The sequence below is a fragment of the Trachypithecus francoisi genome, unplaced genomic scaffold, assembly GCF_009764315.1.
Source record: "Trachypithecus francoisi isolate TF-2019V2 unplaced genomic scaffold, Tfra_2.0 Lachesis_group2, whole genome shotgun sequence".
Lineage (NCBI taxonomy): Eukaryota > Metazoa > Chordata > Mammalia > Primates > Cercopithecidae > Trachypithecus > Trachypithecus francoisi.
The window spans coordinates 7,696,845-7,716,925 of record NW_022681465.1 but is presented as its reverse complement, the minus strand read 5'-3'; positions in this window follow the sequence as shown (position 1 = coordinate 7,716,925).

Below are 20,081 nucleotides of genomic sequence, written 5' to 3'. Positions count from 1 at the left end.
ATAACGATACAATCGTTGTCTCAGGCTGCCATCTAGGGGCAGGTGCTGAAGTGACACCCTCCCCTCCATCCTGCCACCTTTTCTCTGACCCTTGGGACAGGGAAGCCACAGTTTGGGACTGAGGCAGAGCTGGACATTGGACCATTGCCCAACATGAGGCAGGTCTTTATTTATTGCTTTTCCTTTGTTCCTTTATAATCTATGTACCCAAAGTGACACACCATGGTTTCAAAGGCGCCGCAAAGCTAGAAAGGCAGTTTTTCATAAGGGGAACACTTACCTGTCCCCAACTCAGCCACCAGCACCACCCCTACAGAGCTTTGCTGAAAGTCCCCCACGTTCACCCGCCTTCTGTGCACACCTGGCTGCCACTGACGCTGCCAACTCCTTACCTTGATGGCCTCCACCGAGTCATACTTGTCCAGTTGTTGGTGTGGTTGGTGATGCTGGTGTTGAGGGGAGCAGGAGAGACGGGGTGGGTGACAGTCGCATTGTGGGATTGCTGTTGGTGCTACTGCTGTAGGTGTAGATGAGCAGGCTGAGGATGGAGCTGCTCAGCCCCATGTGATCATGTGGAACACGCTGAACCCTGGGGGGACAGGAGCAAAGTGGGCAGGCTCCCTTCCCCATCCCTTCCTTCCCTTCCTCAACAATTCAGCCTTTGGGTGCAGAACAAGGCAGGTATGTGAGAAGGGCTGCGCTAGCTCAGGGACCTCAGCGTGAGTAGCAAGGTGAGAAGCCCATCCACAGAGAGGAGCAGCCCAGCAAGAGATGTGAAATGTCTGCTTGGCATTACTGCAGTGGCAGGCAAGTCCAACTGGACGCGAAGAAAAGCCTTCAGGGATCTCAGGACAATGGGAAGAGCCTATAGGTTTTCCCTGGCACCCAAGGCCAGGGGTGTCTGCATCTTACCCACTCCAGCCTCCTCCCCAGGGATTTTCCCAGCCGCCTTCCCTGTGCTTGTGATCCCCATCACCTGGAAGAGACTTTGTCCTGCCAGCGCCAGCCATGGGGTTTGATGTCAAAGGCTCACTCGGCCACTCTTCACTGAGTTCCCACCAGGCTTCGGTCTCCAGGGCTCTGCCTGAGTCCGTCCTGAACCTCATGTAACCCTGCAGTGGTCAAGAGGCCCCACGGGAAGCTGAGCCAAAGGTCAGGAGATGCCTCTCTGTGGGTGGGCTTCTCACCTTGCTACTCACGCTGAGGCCCCTGAGCTAGCGCAGCCCTTCTCACATATCTGCCTTGTTCTGCACCCAAAGGCTGAATTGTTTAGGAAGGGAAAGAAGGGATGGGGAAGGGAGCATCTCCTGACCTTTGGCTCAGCTTCCCTTGGGGCCTCTTGGCCACTGCAGGGTTACATGAGGTTCAGGACAGACTCAGGCAGAGCCCTGGAGACTCAAGCCTGGTGGGAACTCAGTGAAGAGTGACTGAGTGACCCTTTGACATCAAACCCCATGGTCAGGACCTCGCCAGTGCTACTGGCAGAGGTTGATTATCCCTCTTTGTCCCTAAACCCTGAGCTTTTTCCTCAAAGTTGTGCTCCTTGGCTGTTCTAGACACCGTGTTCCAGGAACCCATGACTTTGGAGCTGGATCTGCCCCCTCAGGTGCACAGACACTATGAAGGGAGGCTGCCTTCTCTCTGTCTCGTTGTCAGGCAGAACTCACAAGACAATCCTGACCACTGAAGTCCCAGTGGACAATGCGGTTCCTAGCACAGGCGCCCAATGTGGTCAACACTAAGGGCTGGATCATCCCGGATGATAACACTAGAACATTCCACAAGTATCACCCACTCCCTGACAACCACCTCAACTTTTCACTTGCAGTTTAGTTGGTAAATGGTTTCAGAATCACTGGCCTTTCCTGACTCTGTGATGAAGCCTCTAGGGCTGGAGAACCCCCAACCTGGGACAGCCAGATAAAGTATCCAGTGGGTATTCCAACAGCAACCACTGGGACTTTAACTGTAACACTGACGCTGTACTTAGATAAGCAAGAGCTGATTTCACACAAGTTCTTACTTCTCTGTATTTCAGCTGCTAGCGCTCCCCAGGGTCAATGCCTTGTACCGAAGGAAACACTTCCTGCTGCACTGATAACTCATGTTTCATTATAACACAGGGAAGATGCATAGTGGTCTCCATATGCAGATACTGTGTCATTAGTCAAATGAATCATTCCAGCAGGTGCCTGGGAAAGGCATGGGCCAGCTGACATCTTTATGACGATTACATAGTCTTTGTGTCTCATGCAACTAAAAATAGCTCTCTAAGATGAAAAATTTCAGTGGAAGCACATTTTCTGCCTAGAGAAAAATAGTGCCCATTAAATCATTTTTGAATCTGCTTGAACGTGTTTTTTATTTTTTTACCATTATTGGCCAGTAAGCAGGGATGGAAACCATCCTGTTGGTTAAGCAAAGTCTGATTTTTCAATAAACCAAAGAAAGTCTACATTGTCTCCCTAAGCATCCTAGAGCAGCTTTGTCAGATAATCGCTTGTTTTCAACTTGTCGGTTCTAAAATAAAATCGATCCGTTCTCTCATCTGCCTATTATGTTGATGTGTCAATATCAGCAGCCTAAAGAGTTAAAACATCATTTTTGAAGATTGCAGAGTAATTCAGTTTTCTTTAAGTTGGATCAGTATCAACATGAGTTGGATAATCAGTTGGCTCTTCTGGCTCTGACACACAGAAGCAGCATTTTAGGATGGAAATGGGGTTTGTGTCATTTACCTGGTGCTCAAGGCCCTTGAAAAACTCCCACCTTTTAACCTAGACAGGGTCGACCAGAGCATCTGTGTTGCTAACAGTAAGCCCCTCTTCTGCAAGTATGGTTGACACACAGGTGAGCACTTTCATGGCACACAGACAGCACCGACTGAAAAGTCCAAATTTATTATGGATTTGAACCAGAGAATGTTTTTTTTTCATCCAAGGTTGTAGAATGCCTCTCATAGGTAGGTAAATCTTCAAGTTCTATTAAAATTGAGTTCATTCCAGAGGACTAGAGACTTGGCACTGACCGTCATGGACCTGCAATGCCAATGTACATAAATGCTTCAATTCTGCTTCACTCCAGTGATATTTCAACTAGGTATTATCTAGCCATGAATTATTTAAATACACATATTTACAATTAATATACATGGCATTTGGGGTCCATGGAGTGTCTCCAGTCTCAATTTTGGCCACGAGATGAAGAAACAATTTATAAAATAGTTAAAAAAAGAAATAATTAGAAAATACCAGAAAGTAAGTAGGGAAATAACTGACCTCCACGTGTCCTCTCTCCTAAGTCCTGGATCTTGCTACAGATTCTTCTGGGAGAACAAAGAATACGGAGGGATGATGACATTAATGCTTCTCTTTAAAAATACCTAAGTAGTTTTTATTTGTACTTGACTTACAGTTCTAGAAGCTTATTTTATGACTAAAAATTATAATCTTAAGCCAGGTGTTGAATATTTCTACTTTGGGTTTTATGCATGTTTATTTGTACATCTGCTTTTGGTCAGGAATGCCTTGAGGGAGGATGTGAGGAAGTTGCCTAGCACTGCCCCTTGGGCCAAAATCACAGCACTGGCCTCAGCCAACTCCCCACGCTTGTGCTGGTTGCCTAGTAAAATGCACACTTTCGGCTGTGAAGCCTGGACAGCGCCTGCAGTGGTGGGCACTGTTTCTGCCTCAGCTCTTTGGTTTCATCAAAGCTAGTGTTGTCCCATTTCCTGAAGAGATGGACTAATCCATGAGAGCTCAAAGGAAGTCACCTGAATAAATAAAGTCCCTCTTCAGGAGCCTATGCATGCTCTTTGCCATCCCAAATACAAAACCCACGGCAAGCTGCCAGCGACAGGACACATCTCCTACGTGCTTTAGCCCTCAAGGATAACACACCATACCGTGAGTCTAGAAATCTTTTTCTTTTGGAAGATGAGAATTGAAAATGGGTCATGAGCTGGGCTCAGTGGCACACACCAGTAGTCCCAACTACTCGAGAGCCTGAGGTGGGAAAATCGCTTGAGTTCAACACAGTGAGGGCCCGTCTCTAAATAGAAAAGAAACATTACATCCTTACAATTTTATTCCAACACTGGGGAAACTCTCCAGAAAACTGGTCTGGGTAAAGATTTCTTGATAAAACCAAAAGTGCAGGCAACCAAAGCAAAAATGGACAAATGGGATCACATCAAGCAAAAAGCTTGTGCATAGTAAAGGAAATGATCAACAAAGTGAAGAGATAATCTACAAAATCCATCTGACAAGGAATTAATAGTCAGAATATACAAGGAACTCAAATAACTTAGTAAAAAATAAAGAATCTGATTTAAAAATGGGCATAGATTTGAATAGACATCCATTAAAAGAAGACATACAAATGGTCAACAGGTGCATGAAAAATTGGTCACCATCACTAATCATTGGAGAAATGCAAATCAAAACTACAAATCACTTATAAATCTTACTATCTCCAATTGATGTGTCTGCCCTCACCTAGAATAAAAAGCACACAACTAGCTTTCCATGGTGTTTGTAGAACACTAGTTGTAAGAAAACACTACTTGTAAGAAAAAGAGACATTTCCAGAGAGAGAGAGAAGGCAGTTTCATAATGAAAACATGCCAGTTCACCCAAAGGAAATAACAATCCTAAAATTTTTTGTACATAATAATAAAAATATGCATTTTCAAAATGCATCAAGATAATAAACCTGGTAAAATGAAATAATTAAAAGATTAAATTCACAATTATAGCTGGAGATTTCAACACCCCTTTCTCAGATATTGATAAAACACACAGACAGAAAATCAGTAAGGATATAGAAGGTTTGAACAACACCATAACACCAACTTGAGCTAATGAACATTTATGGAAGTTTCTATACAAGCACATTGTTTAAAAGTGAACATGAAACATAACCAAGATAGACCATATTACAGGTCATAAAAGAAGTGTCAAACATTTCAAAAGTGTTTTATTATACAAAGTATGTTCTCCAACCATGAGAAATTAAAAATTCATAACAGAAAGATATCAGGAAAATCCACAAATACTTGTAAAGTAAACAACATACTAACAAATAATACATCAAGCAAAGAGGAAATAATAGGGAAGATTAAAGTACTTTCAGATAAAGTCATGATGTATCAAAAATCGTAAGATGCTACTTAAGCAGTAATTAGAAGGAAATTTATGGCGTTAACGCTTACATTAGAAAGGTTTTAAATCAGTTACCTAACCTTCTGCCTTAAGAAACAAGATTTTGTTAAAATATCATATTAAACCCAAAGTAAGTGGAAGATAGGAAAATATAAAGTTAAGAGCAGAAATCAATGACAGATGACAGAAACACAATAGATAAAACCAATGAAACTAAATCCTGGTTATTTGAAAAGATAAACAAAATTGACAGACTTCTAGCCTGACTAGTCATTTGAAAAAAGAGAGAATCCATCACAACAGATTCTATAGACAGTAGAAGGATAATGAAGAAATATTATAAGCAACTTTAGTCAATAAATTTTACAACTTGGGTGAAAAAGACAAATTCCTTTTTAAAAAACTAATTCAAAAAGAAATAAATTGTCTCACACTGCCAAATCTTATTCACAAAGAAATAGATGACCTGAATATCCCAATACCTATTAAAGTAATTGAATTTATAAATAAAACCCTTCCCACAAATAAAACTCTAGGCCCAGGTAGATTCACCGGTGAATTATATCACACATTTATGTAGGAAATGATACCAATTCTACACAAATATTTTCAGAAAAAGAAAGAAAGGAACATTCCCCAGAACTCATTCTGTGAGGTCAGTATTATCCTGATTAAGAAAAACAAAAAGAAAAAGAAAAGACATTACAAAATAGAAAACTACAGGCTAATATATGTCATGGAAAGAGATACAAAAGTTATTTTAAAAAACATTTTAAATAAATCTGACAATATGTAAAAAGGATGATATGATAGCCACATAGGTTTATCTTGTTTAAGACAAGGTTACTATATTATTCAAAAATTAAGTCATTTAATTTACCATATCAACAGACCAATAAAGAAAACCCCTAGGCACATCTCAATAAATGCCACAAATATTTAACAAAATCAAACTTCCATTAATGGCAAAGATTCTTAGCAACTTAGAAATAGAATGAAGCTTCTGAAACTGGGTAAAGGGAATCTATGAAAACCCTACAGGTAATGTCATATGCAATGATTAAAAAATGAATGTTTTCCTCCAAAGATCAAAAAACAAGTAAAAAAACTCTTCTCTCCACTTTTATTCAACATTATACTGTATGTTATAGCCAGTGCAATAACACAAGAAAAAGAAATAAAGTATGTGAAGATTGAAATAATAAAGTATAATTTTCTTTACTTGCAGGTTACATTATTATCTATGTTGAAAATCTTAAGCCATTTAAAAAACAGCAACTATAACTAATAATTGAGTTATCATGGTTACACAATAAAAGGTCAATATACAAAAATCAATTACATTTCTATGCACCAGCAGTGAACAATTGGAAATTGAAACTTTTAAAAATACCATTTAAAATCACATGGGAGAAATTAAATATTCAGATAAATTTGACAAAAACCTTGTAAACTGTGTATACTAAAATTTATAAAGCACTGCTGAGAGAAATTAAATGTCTCAATAAATAGAAAAATATCCTGTTTTATGAAGGAAAGACTCAATATTGTAAAGATGTCAATTGTCTCCAATGCAATTAAAACTAAAGTTTGAGAATACTTGTATTTTGTAGAAATTGAAACGCATTATTACAAAATTTGTATGGAAATGCAATAAACCTAGAAATATCATATTTTATAACAGGAGAACAAAGTTGGAGAATTACACTACTTGATTTCAAAATGTTGTAAAGCTATAATAGCTAGTTTTCTATGGGCGTAAAGATAAACATAGAAATCAATAGAACAGGGTAGAGAATTGAGAAACACAGCCACACTCTACAGTTGATCTTTAAACAACACAACTTTGAACTGTGCAGTTCTACTATATGTGGAGTTTCTTCCACTTCTACCACTCAAGAAACAGCAAGATCACCCTCTCCTCTTTTGCCTCCTCCTCTTATTTGTATTCAACATGAAGGCAATGAGAATAAAGAGCTTCATAATGAGAGTCATAATGAAACTGATAACGTTTCCCAACAGCAGGCTATTAGTAGTTAAGTTAGGGGAAGTCAAAAATTATATGTGGATTTTTTACTACATAGGGAGTCAGCACTTCTAACTTCTGCATTGTTCAAGGCTCAACTATTGATCAGCAATTCAAATTTGACAAAGGTACCCAGGTGATTCAAAGAGGAAAGTCTAATTGTTTAAACAAATAGTGCTGGAGCAACTGGATATCCATTATCCACATGCATAGAAAATGAACTACAATTCTTATCTTGCATAATACATAAATATTACCTAAAAATGGGTCACAAACGTAAATTTAAGAGATAAAATTATAACATTTCCCAAAGAAAACATAGGAGAAAATCTTAGAGACCTTGAGCTTGGCAGATGTTTTTAAATAGAACCCAAAAAGCACTAACAATAAAAAAAAAAGGGGGAAAAGAACATTGGACTTTATTTAAAGATTTTTCCTTTCCAAATATGTATTAAAAATGAAACTGCAAGCCACCAAATGGGAAAAATATATATTTGATGAAAACCTGTATTCTGAATATATAAAATAAAACTCTTAACAACCTAATGATAAAATATAAAATATAGAAAACAGTTTTGAATGGACACTCTACCAGAGATGATACATGAATAGCAAGTAAACAGCTGAAAATAAGCTCAACATCAGTAGTCGTTAGGAGAATGCAGGTTAAAATACAATGAGATAAGACAACACAAACATTAGAAGAGCTAAAATCAAAAGAAGTTGAGCAGAACAAGTTCTGGTGAGGCTGTGAAGCAAAAAAAATAAAAAATAAAAATAAAAACCTCTCATAAAATAGCATAACCTCTTTGGGAAACACTTTGGAAGTTTCTAAAAACATTACCTTCACATGGCCCAGTTACTCCATGCCTAGGGATGTGCTGAAGTAATAAAAGCACATAGTCACACAAATTCCTGTACACCAAAGTCACAGCAGCTTTATTTGAAATAGGCAAACACTGGAAAAACTCAAATTTTCATCAAAAAGTGAATGAGTCAGCAAATCATGGTATATTCATACAATAGAATATTACTCAGCAATAACAAAGGATAAACTACTGATGCATGCAACAACATAAACAAATTTTAAAACACATATGCTGACTGGAAGAAGTCAGAAAAAAGGAAAGTACACAGCATGTGATTCAATTTATAGAAAGTTCTAGAAAATGTAAAGTACTCCACAGTGACATAAAGCAGACCTTTGGTTGTTTGCAACAACAGGGGTATTGAAGTGATGGAAAGCATGTGTTTCAAAGGGTCAAAAAAGTTCTTGGTGTTCATTATTTCAACTCTGTGATGCGTAGATGTCAAAAGTCACCATATTGTGCACTTTAAACACATGTAGTTGATTGTATGACAGCTATCATTCAACAAAGCTGTAAAAACTGTGATTCAATAACTGTTATGGATTGAGGTATATCCCCCTTCCAAGGTTTATACGTTGAACTCCTAACCCCCGGTACTTCAGAATGTGACTATTTTGGAAGATGGGGTGTTTAACGAGGTAATTAAGTTGCAATAAAGTCATTAGGGTGTCCAATACGACTGGTGTACTTATAACAAGAAGAAATTTGAATACAGACATATACAGAGAAAATACCATGTGAAGATACAGGAAAAGACATCCATCTGCAAACCAAGGAGAGAGGCCTCAGAAAAAACTAACCCTGCTGACACTGATCTTCTGTGCTTCCAGAACAGTGAAAAAATAAATTTCTGTTGGTTAAGCCACCCAGCCTGTGGTAGTTGTTATGACAGTCCTAGCAAACTAATACAAAAACTTATACCTAAACTTTTAGAATTCAACAACATTTTCTCTTTCCAATGTCTAGTAAACATAATAATCCTGTTAAGGAAAAATGAGGAATTGATCAAATATTTAACAAAAGTTATACTACTAGTAATAAGAAGGCAGCCATTTGCCTAGAACTTTATAATTTTCAAAAACACACTCCCATATCTTTTTTGTCTCAATAGAACATTTGCTGGCAGTTTTTGTATTTCCTCCATCTATACCATGAGTTAATACTTGTATAACTCACACACTAAGAAACACAAGACCAGAGATAGAAAACTCCAGTTAATAGAGCTTGGCTCCCTAGATGTACAGAGGAAGATCAGGGTCTTGTCAAGATGGTGTCACTTGTTGAGATGGTGTGACAATGAATGGCTTGTCAAAAGCCAGTCTTGGAACCAACTTTGTGATTTGAGGTTCCTTGGCTTTTAAATATATATATATCCCGTGACTTTTCTATGGAAATAAGCCTAAGTGTGCACATTCCCACTCATTCTAGGATCATGCACATTAATGATCTCACACCAGGAAGCTGAGGCATGTAAGCTTCCCTGTAGTATTTCAAACACTGTTTATTCCCATTCATTTTTTAATACTTACACCAATTTGTAAGTGATCTAGCCTAATAGTTGCCCTTGTCCAAACTGCCCTTCTAGTTTTATAATGAATCCCCCCAAGCAAAGCAGCTTTGCAGTGATGTGGAGAGACTAAAGCTGTTTGAAATGTGAGCAGAATGAGCGAGCCCTAGAGGTTTATTTGGGCATTTGTAATAGAATCCAGTTCCTAAATCATTCTCACATGTGTGGTTCAAAGTAAACATTACACAATACCACTATCATTTCCAGTTTAACTGCCCTGGGGGCTAAATTCTGAAAGCCAAGGAAATAGATACTTCTATTATTAAGGTAAATTGAAGACCTTCATATACCTCTTCAATTTTATGCTTGCTCCGTTTGCAAAACTGCCTGCTTTGGGAACCTTTTCACTTATTTCTTCCTTCATCTCCTAGAATTATTTCCATTTGTCTGGAGGCTGGCCTTTTATTCCACTGAGATCCCAGACACCTGCAGGATAATTACAACCAGCAAAAAGAACCTCATCTTCATGGACAGGGCTTTGTTTTCTGACACCTCTCTGAAGGCTCCTCCATCCTTCCCTCTCCTATTCTAACCCCTGTCTCTGCCTTGACCCTGCCACAGCTTGGGATGGGGCCTTGTCACCTTCATCCCTTCTACCTGGGCTTCCCACGGTCATAGGCTCTTTAACCCAAAGCCTCACGGTCATATGAGTACTGTTCTGTGACTATGGATACCGCATTTGACGTCTGTCAGAGGGAAAGCCCTGTGAGGAGAGGTACTACACTCCCCACAGTGACCTCAGCTCCCAGCATAGGCCTGGCACACACTAGAAATACCTATGGATGATTGTGGAATGATGAGGAAACGAGAGTTGGCAAATTGATCTTCCTTGCTGCCAGAGCGCACCGTTAGTTCATTCCATTTCTCCAGCAAACATTTTTGGGTAACCCACAGTGCACCACTCACAGGGATTATGAAGATGCAGTGCTACGGTCCAAGCTGAAAAAGAACTTAGAGTTCAGCCAGGCAGCCTCCTGTGAACATTGTCAACCCAGTACGGTTACTGGCTAGTGGTCTGGTGACAACAATATGCAGTGGTTAAATCAGCCAGGAACCAAATGAGCTGGAATCATGGCAGCTACACCAAGCAGCCTCTCCTGGGCTGAGTTTTGAGGGATGGGAAAATTGGCCAAGTAGACAAGCAGAAATGGGGAATAGGAGTCATTCCAAACATTGGGTACGATATTTAAAGGGAATGGAAGCCTGAAGGTGTGGCATCATTTTCAGGAGAAACAAGCAGATTTATGTTGCTGAAGTCTCAATAAATTGAGACTAGGAGTAGTGATAAAAGTGGCTGAAGAGACAGGCAAGGACAGTAATTCTCAATATGTTTACAGTGTGACTTATCTAACAATTTAGTATCTAATAATTTATCAACTAACATAATTGTCTCCCACCCTAGACTGTGCATTCTTTGTGGAGCACCTAGCAAGGAACAAGTTTGTAACACAGGGTCAGTGAGCATTAGTTGGAGGGAGGGAGGGAGGGATAAATATGCATATAAAACTAAAAACACACAGGTCCCAGCTTTGTAGCTGAGGCTCCCAATAACGTTTCTGTTTGTTCCGCTACATGGCTCCTCCTAGGGTGCCTCTGCTAATTTTCTCCAGTCTTAGGAGACTCTTCCTCTGCCCACCCAGCTTTCCCACCCAAGCTGATGCCAAGAGGTTGGAAAAGGTCACCAAACCGCTCTCTCCCAGCCCCAGTGGAAGGATCCTTTCAAGGGGGCTGAAAGGCAGCCCATGAGTGGCTTCAATAGATTCAGGTCCATGCTTGTAAACTGGAACAAGGACAGGTGCTATGGGAATGTGAGGGTGCCTCCACTCAACTATGCCTCCTGCCATTCCAGATTGGATTCCATTGCCATCAATAGAATGTGCAGATTCCTCCAGATGCTTGGGCGCTGTCCTGGTCCAGTAGTGCAAAGGGTCCCTGTCCATCTCAGAGACACTCCATGAACCTCATCCATTGGTTGCCTTTATTTGGGTGGATTTGGCAAACCAGAATATTTTTGATGCAGCCTCAATATCTTGGCCCCATAGCTGTTCCTTCCCACCTCCTCTTGCTAAACACAAACTGCCCAAATAAACACTGATAAACCCCAGAACATCCTTCTTCTAAGAATAATCTTGGACTAACTATTCCAGAAACTAGCTAAACTTAGGTTGACCCACTCACTAAGGCTCTATAAAATTTCACCTCTCCTCCAAGGCAGAATATTTCTAGGTAGTAGTCCGAAGCCTTGGTATCCTGACTAATGGTTTATATTAACCATGCTCTGTGCTCTGGTTGATTTTTATCCACTGAAGGATGCATCTCCCATATTGAATGTGTTCTGTGTCACATAGGGAAAACTGAGAGACAGGGTTCTAATACAGATTTAATTGACTTCGGACTTTGGCTCAGGTCAACTCTGAGGCATTGAGGGAGAAATTCAGCCCTATTTAGGTACTATTTAAGTTCTTTTAAGAGAACCAGGTCATTTACTGCTCAGTAGGGGAGTATTTTGAGTTTCTCAGCTATCACACTTTGATTAGCCAACAAGTGGAACTGTAGAGCTAATATTCGAGGGAGAAAATCGGCAAGAAATATTATCCATTCACTTTTCCCTTATTTTTTATATTTCACATTCAATAACTTTGTCCCATAGAATTTCAACATGTGTTAGTCATTGGATCTTAAATTATTAAAGCACATCAATGCATCACTAAGGACCACACATGGCTGCCTAATCACAGTTTATTCCCAAATCTTACTAGATCAAACCACATTCATCCTCTGGTATTTTCCAGTCTAACTCCAAATGAAAGCATCTTGAGTCAGTCTCTCTTGATCATTAGTTAATAAGGCAGAAATGCAGGTGAGTGATAATTTGCTACAGCTATAGATTATCTATCTGTAGTTGCTATTAAGTACGAGTGCAAATGGGAAAACAATTTGTGTATGTGGCTGATATGGTCTGGCTGCATCCCCACCCAAATTGCATCTTGAATTGTATCTCCCATAATTCTGACGTGTTGTGGGAGGGACCCAGTGGGAAGCAATTGAATTATGGGGACACGTCTTTTCCATGCTATTCTTGTGATAGTGAATAAGTCTCACAAGATCTGATGGTTTTAAAAAGTTGAATTTCCCTGCACAAGCTCTCTTCTCTTGTCTGCTGCCAAGTAAAACATGCCTTTCACCTTCTGCCATGATTGTGAGGTCTCCCCAGGCATGTGAAACTGTGAGTTCAATAAAACTCTTTCTTTTGTAAATTGCCTAGTCTTGGGTATGTCTTTATCAACAGCATGAAAATGGACTAATACAGTAAATTGCTACCAGGAGAGTGGGGTGCTGCTGCAAAGAAACCCGAAAATGTGGAAGTGACTTTGGAACTGGGTAACAGGTAGAGGTTGGAATAGTTTTGAGGGCTCAAAAGACAGGAAGATGTGGGAAAGTTTGAAACTCCCTAGAGATTTGTTGAAAGGCTTTGACCAAAATGCTGATAACGATATGGACAATGAAATCCAGCCTGAGGTGGTCTCAGATGGAGATAAGGAACTTGTTGGGAACTGGAGCAAAGGTGACTCGTTATGCTTTAGCAAAGAGACTGGCAGCACTTTGCTCCTGCCTAAGAGGTTTGTGGAACTTTGAACTTGAGAGAGATGATTTAGGGTATCTGGCAGAAGAAATGTCTAAGCAGCATAACATTCAAGAGGTGACTTGGGTGCTGTTAAAGGCATTCAGTTTTAAAAGAGAAACAGCATAAAAGTTCAGAAAATTTGCAGCCTGACCAATGTGATAGAAAAAAAAAACCCCATTTTCTGAGCAGAAATTCAAGCAGGCTGCAGAAATCTGCATAAGTAACTAGAAGCCCAATGTTAATCAATGGGGAAGATGTTTCCAGGGCATCTCAGAGACCTTTACAGCAGGCCCTCCCTTCACAGTCCCAGAGGCCTAGAAGGAACAAATGGTTTTGTGGGCCTGGGCCCAGGGTCCCTCTGCTGTCTGCAGCCTAGGAACTTGGTGCCCTGCATCCCAGCCACTCCAGCCATGACTAAAAGGTGCAAAGGTACAGCTCGAGCCATGGCTTCAGAGGGTGCAAACCCCAAATCTTGGCAGCTTCCACATGGTGTTGAGCCTGTGGGTGCACAGAAGTCAAGAATTAAGGTTTGGGAACCTCTACCTAGATTTCAGAGGATGTATGAAATGCCTGAATGTCCAGACACAAGTTTGCTGTAGCAACAGGACATTCATGGAAAACCTCTGTTAGAGCAGTGCAAAAGGGAAATGTGGGGTGAATGCCCCCACAGAGTCCCCACTGGGGCACTGCCTAATGGAGCTGTGAGAGGAGAGCTACCATCCTCCAGATACCAGAATGGTAGATCCACTGACAGCTTGCACCATGTGGCTGCAAAAGTCACAGACACTCAACCCTCCCATGAAAGCAGCCAGGAGGGAGGTTGTACCCTGTGAAGTCACAGGGGAAGAGCTGCTCAAGACTATGGGAACCCACTTCTTGCATCAGAGTGACCTGGATGTGAGACATGGAGTCAAAGGAGATCATTTTGGAGCTTTAAGATTTGACTGCCCTGTTGGATTTTGGACTTGCATGGGGCCTGTAGCCCCTTTGTTTTGGCTAATTTCTCCCATTTGGAATGGCTGTATTTATCCATGCCTGTACCCTCATTGTATCTCAGAAGTAACTAACTTGCTTTTGGTTTTAGTGGCTAATAGTCAGAAGGGACTTACCTTATCTCAGATGAGACTTTGTATGGTGGACTTTTGAGTTAATGGTGAAATGAGTTAAGACTCTGAGGGACTCTTGGGACTCTTGGGAAGGCATGATTGGTTTTGAAATGTGAGGACACAAGATTTGGGAAGGGTCAGGGTCAGAATGATATGGTTTGGCTGTGTCCCAACCCAAATCGCATCTTGAATTGTAGCTCCCAGAATTCCCACATATTGTGGGAGGGAACCTGTGGGAGGTAACTGAATAATGGAGATGGGTCTTTCCCATGGTATTCTCATGATAGTGAATAAGTCTCACAAGATCTGATTGTTTTAAAAAGGGAAGTTTCCCTGCACAAGCTCTCTTCTCTTGTCTGCCACCATGTGAGAAGTGCCTTTCACCTTCCACCATGATTGTGAGGCCTCCCCAGCCACACGGAACTGTGAGTCCAATAAACCTCTTTCTTTTGTAAATTGCCCAGTCTGGGGTATGCCTTTATCAGCAGTGTGGAAATAGACTGATACAGCAACTAAGTCCCTCAGCTGTAGTGGGTCTTGTGAGAGTAGCTCACATATTTTGCAGAGAAACTTCTTACAAAGAAATTACAACTTTCTCACTTCCCCTTGAAAATACTGAAGCAAAATAAAAACTTAATAACCTACAGATATGTTCTGAAACAAAGGCAGAATTTAACTGCTCTTATACACAATGGAGTCATGATCTTTTGTTAAAGTCATCCACCTGGAAAAATAAAAACATGATTTAGACCTTTTCTGAACCTGTTCTTTGCCTGTTAACCTTTAGAAAATGAATTAAAGCTGTGAAAGGTGCTGAGTTAACTGCTACTGAATCAAGGACCATGGAGACAGATGTCTGCTCTGGAACCATGTGATGAGCTGGGCACTTGCCAGGAGAACTAAAAACATACCCAAATGACCTTGTTGTACATTAAATGCTTCTCCAAAATTCACAGCACACCCATCAACCTAGTGTTTCTCCAGGAACATTTGTAGAAGTGATAGTAGTAATAGTAATAGCGGTAACAGTAACACAAATATGCATACACTTTAAATGCTTATTTTGTGTCTGATATAGCTCTAAACACTTTACATACATTAAATAAACTAATGAACCACTAAAAATTCCTACCCATTTAGGTTAATACGCCTACCCAACTACAAAGGTTGATAAAGATTTAGTAATTTCCTCAAAATGAGGACAATGTTACAAAGGCTGTAACACTAAATCTGCAAATCAAAGTTCTCGGTTACGGTAAGGCCAGTAGATGGACAGATACAGGAAGCATTACTAAGCTTTACTCCTTTCTTTGTTTACCCAGAGCCCAGCTCAAAACACAGGAAGGATTCTTTTCAGAGAAAATGAATTAGTGTGGATACTGTTTTGAGCAGCACTTGAAGCCTTCAGTCATACAAAGTCTCCAGGCTTTTCGAAGCCAGGTTCAGTGTGAGAGGGAATAAAAGATGTGTTTTATAAATAAGTACTGAATTTGGCCTTGGCTTATACTTGAATATTTACACCAAATATTAGCTTTAGTTTTTTATACATACATATTGACATTAAATAAGATAAACATTCAGAAATTAAAATGTAGTTCATATATTCAGAAGTACCATCATATACATTCTAATTTGGTGTGATTAAAAAAGATACTGGACAGTCCACCTTGCAAAAGGATAAAGGAAGTTTAAGAAGCCAAACAATCAAGAAAATGTACTATTTTTAAATGGTAGAAACAGTGAAAGGGAAGAAATGTTGTTTCCTAACTTCTGCATTTTAATGGAGTAGAAAACTATAGGATGTTAAGAAAATATTAAAAATTTTTAATGTTTTTCTATTATTATTTTTAATGAAATTCTTCCTGTAGCATAATAGAAAGCTCATCACTCAGGACACTGTGTTATTTCTTATGATGATCCCATGTACTTCCTCTTTCAAAAGTCATGCTTTGGGTCAGCAGTGTTATCCATAACACGTTTGAAACCCAAACAGATCATGGTTTATCACTCACATCCGTTATGTGACAAAATTCTTTTCAGTAGTAATTATGTAATGAAACATATATTAGTAATGGTGGGAAAGAAACAGCAAAAATGTTTACAGTCATTAAAAAGCACAGCCAGTAAAACAGAGCCAGTAAAAATCTTTACAGTCAGTTAAAAAAAAGTTTTACTGAACTTGATCTATGTATATATCATTCTAGTTAAAAATAAAAAATAAAATAAGTATTATAATTTAAATGAAAGCTTCCCATTCCAAAATGGTGGTGTACAAGCAAGCTGGCCTCATCACCTCCTCCCCACAGAAACCCAGAAACAAATACACAGTGCCAAGATTATCACCAGTAATATTCCAGGACTCAGATACGAGAATGAGACAGTTCCTGGGGTCACAGAGAAGTAAACAAATTTTAAGCAGACAGTAAGGGTATCAGACTTCCATATTCATAATGCCCCTCCACCCAATCTGCCCATCACAAAGGGAGAGGTGAAGCCGGCTGGGCTTCTGGGTGGGGTGGGGACTTGGAGAACTTTTGTCTAGCTAAAGGATTGTAAATGCATCAATCAGTGCTCTGTGTCTAGCTAAAGGTTTGTAAATGCACCAATCAGCACTTTGTCAAAACGGACCAATCAGCACTCTGTAAAACAGACCAATCAGCACTCTGTAAAATGGACCAATCAGTTGTCTGTAAAATGGACCAATCAGCAGGATGTAGGTTGGGCCAAATGAGGGAATAAAACCAGGCCACATGAACCAGCAGCAGTAATCTGGTCAGGTCCCCTTGCATGCTGTGGTGGCTTTGTTCTTTTGCCCTTGGCAATAAACCTTGCTACTGGGCACTCCTTGGGTTTGCGCCACCTTTATGAGCTCTAACTCACGGCGAAGGTCTGCAGCTTCACCACTGAAGCTAGCAAGACCAGGAACCCAGTGGGAGGGACGAACAACTCTGGACATGCCACCTTTATGAACTGTAACACTCAGTGGGAAGGTGTGCAGCTTCACTCTTGAAGCCAGTGAGACCACGAACCCACCGGGAGGAACGAAAAACTCTGGACATGCCACCTTTAAGAGCTGTAACACTCACTGTGAAGGTCTGCAGCTTCACACCTGAAGTCAGCGAGACCACGAACCCACCAGAAGGATTAGAAACTCTGGACACATCTGCACATCAGAAGGAACAAACTCCTGACATACCATCTTTAAGAACTGTAACACTTACCGCGAGGGCCGGAGGCTTCATTCTTGAAGTCAGCAAGACCAAGAACCCACCAATTCCAGACACAAAATATGTGAAAAATTTTCCCTCAGTATACAGTCACTACACTGAAAAAAGTGACATCAAGGTGGACAATCGGCTTCCCCACCATTCAGGGCTCCCTAGTGGGAGACCTTTCCCTTTTGCCCACAGAAACCATCAGTAGTGTCTGAAGGAAGAAATACCCCTGAGAACAGCCAGAGACAAAGAGGGAAGATGGAACTACCATCCCTAGGCCTTAAAATTTTGCGTGTAATTTGGTCAACGAAGACACTGAATCAGAGTGGCTCTTCAATAGCATCATGCTGTAAGAGTTTCATTTCACAGGTCCACTGAGTGTAAACCCCCAGCCTTCTCATAATACTGGGATATCCCCTTTGAAACCTTATGATTTGCGATAGGTGGTACGCTGATTGTTTACTAGAACCAAGGCAAACTTAGTCTTAAGGTGTCATCTACTGCTGAAAAGGAGGCAGCAACCTAGTAGGAGAAAAAAAGAAAATATATCAAAAGGTAAATTACAAAGGATCTCTAAGAAAACATATCCAATAAAAAACAAAAATGCCAGAGAAGACTAGAATAAATAATTCTTCAATGAAAAGACACAGATGTACATCCAGCAGAAACAATAGCGGATAACCATGATCTCTTCTAAATGGACAAAGCAAGGAAAAAGCAACTGACCCTAATGAAGTGGTGATATGTGAACTCTCTGACCAAGAATTCAAAATGGCAGCTTTAAGGAAACTCAGTGATATTCAGGATAACACAGAAAAGCAATTCAGAAACTTGCCAGAGAAATTTAACTAAATGAAATAATCATAATAAAAATCAAACAGAAATCTTGGAACTGAGAAATTCATTTGCCAAAATGGAAAATACATTAGAGGCTCTGAGCAGATCAGGTCAAGCAGAGGAAATAACCAATGAGCTCTAAGACAGGCCATTTGAAAATAGAAGAGAAAAATAATGAAAACAAATGAAGACTGGCTACAAGATATAGAAAATTACCTGAAAAGATGAAACCTAAGAATTAGTGGTATTAAAGAGGGAGTTGAGGAAGAGCAAGCGGTAGAAAGCTTTTTCAAAAAAAATATAAATTTTCCCAAAACTTAAGAAATAGAGAAATATCCAACTTTAGAAAGGTCAGCAAACAAAACAGATTCAATCCAAATAAAACTACTCCAAGGCATATAATAATCAAACTATCATAAGTCAAAGAAAAAGAGAGGATCCTAAAAGCAGGAAGACAAAATAAACAATGTATAAAGAAACTCCAATTCATTGAGCAACAGACTTCTTAATGAAAGCTATACAGACCAGGAAAGAGTGGGGTCACATTTCCAAAGTTCTGAAAGAAAACACACTTCCATTCAAGAATACTGTATCCAGCAAAGCAATCCTTCAAATATGAAAGAGAGATAAAGTCTTTCTCAAACAAAAGCTGAGATTATTCACCACCAAGAGACCCATCTTACAAGAAATGCTAAAAGGTGTTCTTTAATCTAAAATAAATAAAAACACTTAAGTGGAAAAAGAAAACATTTGGAAGTGTAACACACACCGATAGAATTAAGTACATGGAAAACCAAGAACACGCTAATGCTGCAATTATGGTGAGCAATCCACTCATAATTCTAATATGAAGAAAAAAAGACAAGTCTATCAAAACAATAATAGATACGGCAACGTGTTAAGAAATAGGCAGTATAAAAATATGAAAATTGAGACAATGTAAAGTCAAAATTGGGTGATGAAGTTAAAGTATATGGGCTTTTTTCATTTTTTCTATTATTTTCTGTGTGATCTGAGATAAGTTTTCATCTCTTTGAAATAAATTTTTACAAGTATAAGTTGGTTTTTGTAAGCCACATAGTAACTACAATGCAAAATCTATAATAGATTCATAAAAATAAAAACATTGGCTGGGTTCAGTGGCTCAAATCTGTAATCCAAGCACTTTGAGAGGCTGCGACAAGAGGACTGTTTGAGGTCAGGAGTTCAAGACCAGCCTGGGAAAAATATTGAGACCCCTCTCTACAAAAATTTTAAAAATTAGCCACGTATGGTTGCATGCACCTGTAGTTCTAGCTGCTCAGGGGGCTAACGTGGGAAGTCTGCCTGAGCCCAAAAGTTCAAGGCTGCAGTGAACTATGATTGTACCACTGAAATCCAGCCTGGGTGGCAGAGTGAGACCCTGTCTCTAAATTAAAAAAGAAAACTATATATTAAAACATACTAACAGAGAAAGTCATTTAACCACAATGGAAAACAGTTTTTAAAAAGAAAAAAAAAAAAGTTATAAAAAGAAAAGCAGACAACCAGAAAACATGGGGCAAATGTCAGTAGTAAATCCTTATTTATCAATAGCAAAGAATGTTAGTGAACCAAATTCTCCAATCAAAAGACATAAAATGGCTGAGCAGATAAACAAAACCTAATTGCATGCTGCATACAAGAAATCGACTA